This window comes from Equus caballus, chromosome 29 (assembly GCF_041296265.1).
Source record: "Equus caballus isolate H_3958 breed thoroughbred chromosome 29, TB-T2T, whole genome shotgun sequence".
Lineage (NCBI taxonomy): Eukaryota > Metazoa > Chordata > Mammalia > Perissodactyla > Equidae > Equus > Equus caballus.
Window position 1 is genome coordinate 31,706,089 of NC_091712.1, and position 3,221 is coordinate 31,709,309.

At 40.7% G+C, this 3,221-nt stretch overlaps 1 long non-coding RNA gene across 1 annotated transcript; it reads left to right on the top strand.

Annotated features, from left to right (window-relative positions):
* Nucleotides 1–589: 589 nt before the first annotated feature.
* LOC138921433 (uncharacterized) lies at nt 590–2,229 on the top strand. The gene is made up of 2 exons (XR_011433992.1): nt 590–841; nt 2,048–2,229. It is a non-coding gene; the product is annotated as an uncharacterized lncRNA (long non-coding RNA).
* The last annotated feature ends 992 nt before the right edge of the window (nt 2,230–3,221 follow it).

Sequence of the window (3,221 nt, forward strand, 5' to 3'; positions counted from 1 at the left end):
TATGTTGCCAATCTTCCTCTTCTTTTTTTTCTCTCCCCAAAGACCCAGTACGTAGTTGTATATCCTAGGTGTAAGTCATTCTAGTTTTATGTGGGATGCCCCCACAGCATGGCTTGATGGGCAGTGTGTATGTTGGCGCCCAGGATCCAAACTGGTGAACCCCGGGCCGCTGAAGCAGAGCTCACAAACGTAACCACTGGGCCACGGGGCGGCCCCTACATAATCATTTTTATATGCAGATTTCTGAATCCCACTGGAGGAGATCTGATTCGGATGGTCAGGAACCTGCACTTTTCTTCATGGACATATAACCTGTGCCGTCGTGCAGAGACCTGAATTGAGAAGGGCCCTACCCCGGGCTCAATGCTCAGTTGTCGCCATCTTGAAATGTGTAATCAGTTTTTAACAAGGGGCCACACCTTTTCATTTTGCACTGGACTCCACAGGCTATGTGGCCGGTCCTGCATTAGAGAGAGGTACTCAGTGGCTCAGAAGTTATGCAATTCACTAGGGAGGAAAAAGGAACAATCGGGACTGCTTATGACGTCACTGGGGTGGGGGCCTAGGAAATTAGGGAAAGACGGGGCATGGGGTCATCTTTCGACTGTGCTCTCTTTTTCCCTGGGAATCTCCTTAAATCACAGGGCCAGGTTGGAGGGCATGGTGGTCGTCTTCTTGCAAATCAATCAGGGAACTCTTCAAATGATCGTAGTCAATTATGATCTACTCTTGAAGAATCGCTGCCAAATTCTAGAAGAGGAATCTATCTCTAAAAAGAAATGGATTCTAAAAGCTGTGCCACGGCCTTTACACACTGGCTGGGTCTCTTCCATCTAAACAGGTAAGCTTGGATGTCAGATCGACAAGTTTAATCCATGAAAGCCATGAGCAAAAACTTGTCCTGTAGAAATAAGACGTGGCAGTGAGGTACGTTTCATGGATGTTGGCTCTGTGGAGATGTCGCGGTGGTGGTTCAGGAAAGAGTCCGGGGAGAGTAAACTGGGAAGAGGATTGGGATGCAGGCCAGTTGAAGAGATGCTAGGATGGCGTCCAGGCAGAACACGAGGAAAAACATCGAGATTCATATTTGAAAAGAAGACAAAGGAAAACATGCGAGATAATTGCAAACTGTCTCGGAAAAAAATTGTTTGCATTGATCTAAATAGAAAGGTCTTTGTAATGATCCGTACAGTAGAAAGAGAGGCAAAGTTGAGATCACAAATTCATGCTTTCTGTTTGCTTTGTGCTCCCGGTTTTGTTGGCTCTCAATAAATGTAAAATAATGATGAAAGTCCACTAGGTAAACCATTTCAAGCAGACTAGATCCCATTATAATTCACGGAATTTCAAACAATAGCGTTTGACAGCCCTTTCCTGAAGTTCTTTCTTTTTTTTCTTTTTTTTTTTTTGAGGAAGATTAGCTCTGAGCTAACACCTGCCACCAATCCTCCTCTTTTTGCCAAAGAAGACTGGCCCTGAGCTAACATCCGTGCCCATCTTCCTCCACTTTATATGTAGGACTCCTGCCACAGCATGGCTTGCCAAGCGGCGCATAGGTCCGCACGCAGGATCTGAACCAGGGAACCCCAGGCCACTGAAGCAGAACGTGCAAAGTTAACCGCTCTGCCACCAGGCTGGCCCCAAGAAGTTCTTTTTTTTGATACACAGTATCGACTGCTCTTGAAGACAATTTCAAAACAAGGTTTTGAAAATTGGAGCTGAATAAATATACATGTAAAGTTCAGCTGTGCCTAGGGGCGTAGTTTTATTTCTCATTCGTTGGGATTCTTCCGGGGCAGTGGGCATTTGTAGGCAATGGTATATTTTGCTAATGATTACTCTGGTAAATCTTGCCATTCAGATATTTTTGTGCAAGTCTGTTTCCATTGTGTCTTTTAACCCTGAGAGGGAAGTGACGGCACAATGAACTCAACAACCAAGTTTTAACATTGTGTATGGTGCATAAAGTGCTAATTTTAGTACAAACGGCTAAGTGAACAAGAGAAGTACATTTTGCCTGTTTTCTTGATTGTTGCACTGAGCTTAGGTCTGGAGAAGAGGAAATTCCGCAGATAAGGAAACGCCTATCCCTACGCAGCATCCTGCGGAAGGAGACGATACTCCATCAAAGAGTTCTACCATGACGCGTGCTGTTCATTTACTGAAACCTCCGAGAACATATGTATTTTTTCATGTATCTTAGATGGAAAGATGTTTGCACTTCTGTGACTTATGTGTTTTTTATTATTAATACTATATTTTAAAAGTAAGTTTAAAAGTCATGATTTTTTTCTTAAGTTTATAAACTTATTTTGCTGTATATGCTGCTAGTAAATTTCTAACAATCACTTTAGAAGCTCTTCAATTAATCTTTGCTCCCATTTAAAACCTAAACTCCTTTAAACATTTTAAATTACATTTATATTTATGCAGTTTATACGTTTAGCTTCATTTCTAAAGTCCTTCTGCTGTCTCCGTAACACCAAAATCTTTCCAAAACTTACTTAAGTAATATGTCTAATACATATAATATAATAATATATAAATTATCCATATATACTTATATATAATCTTAAATTCTTCTAAATTTTTCAATACTATTTACAAATTGGGTTTTACCTTGTCAACTTAAGATCATGAGTCTAAATCAATTGTTCTTTTAAATAAAAATAAATAAATTATTCTTTTAGACAATAAAAACATTTCAAATGCAAAGTACACAAAATTTTACACAAAAAATATAAATACTGTATGTATGTAAATACTGCCAGCCCAGTGGTGCAGCAGTTGAGTGTGCACGTGCCGCTTCAGTGGCCCGGGGTTCACCGGTGTGGATCCCGCGTGTGGACATGGCACTGCTTGTCAAGCCATGCTGTGGCAGGCATCCTACATATAAAATAGAGGAAGATGGGCACGGATGTTAGCTCAGGGCCAGTCTTCCTCAGCAAAAAAGAGGAGGATTGGCAGCAGATGTTAGCTCAGGGGTAATCTTCCTCAAAAAAACAATGTATATATACATATATAAAAATACTGTGAATTGCATCTATTTAATCATCTTTAGACTCAGTTCTAAGCTGACCCAGGGTTAAAATAAACATGCCCACCAAGGAATCAATTATAGTATCCCACATTAATTTCATTTTTCTTTTCAAGTATTTTTGGCAATACTGTTCCAAGGAAGCACGATTTCTATTCCAAGTGCATTGGGTTGACCTTCTTAG